This window comes from Fukomys damarensis, unplaced genomic scaffold, assembly GCF_012274545.1.
Source record: "Fukomys damarensis isolate Sample0158 unplaced genomic scaffold, DMR_v1.0_HiC HiC_scaffold_19, whole genome shotgun sequence".
In the NCBI taxonomy this organism is placed as follows: domain Eukaryota; kingdom Metazoa; phylum Chordata; class Mammalia; order Rodentia; family Bathyergidae; genus Fukomys; species Fukomys damarensis.
The window spans coordinates 67901887-67902120 of record NW_022900931.1 but is presented as its reverse complement, the minus strand read 5'-3'; the positions used below and the strand labels follow the sequence as shown (position 1 = coordinate 67902120).

General features: G+C 70.9%; 1 protein-coding gene across 5 annotated transcripts in view; it reads right to left on the bottom strand.

Moving 5' to 3' along the window:
• Positions 1–234, bottom strand: part of Znf667 (zinc finger protein 667) — a 16647-nt gene that overhangs the window by 15895 nt on the left and 518 nt on the right. For 2 of the 5 annotated variants that reach the window (XM_019206434.2, XM_010616891.2), the window contains exon 1: positions 70–217. The exons of the other annotated variants lie outside the window; for them this stretch is intronic. The gene's annotated coding sequence lies outside the window, so the exon portion shown is untranslated. Of the gene's footprint in view, positions 1–69; positions 218–234 lie in introns of those variants that run through there. 5 annotated transcript variants of the gene reach the window in all.

Genomic DNA, 234 nt, shown 5'->3' with positions numbered 1-234 from the left:
ACGCAGGGCCACACGGACACGCCGGGCACCCCACGCAGTCAGCGTTGGGACCGCAGAGCAGACACTCACCGTCCATGCCTCGCCTCCTCACTGAGGGTCGGTCCACATTGGTGTCCGCCACCCACCGGGCGCCCCTGCACATTCGCCTCGGAGACCCCGGCTCTTGGGCCACCCCTTACAGCGCAACACGTTGGCGCCCGGCCGTCCCCTGGGGCGGGCCCTGGTGTGAGTCCC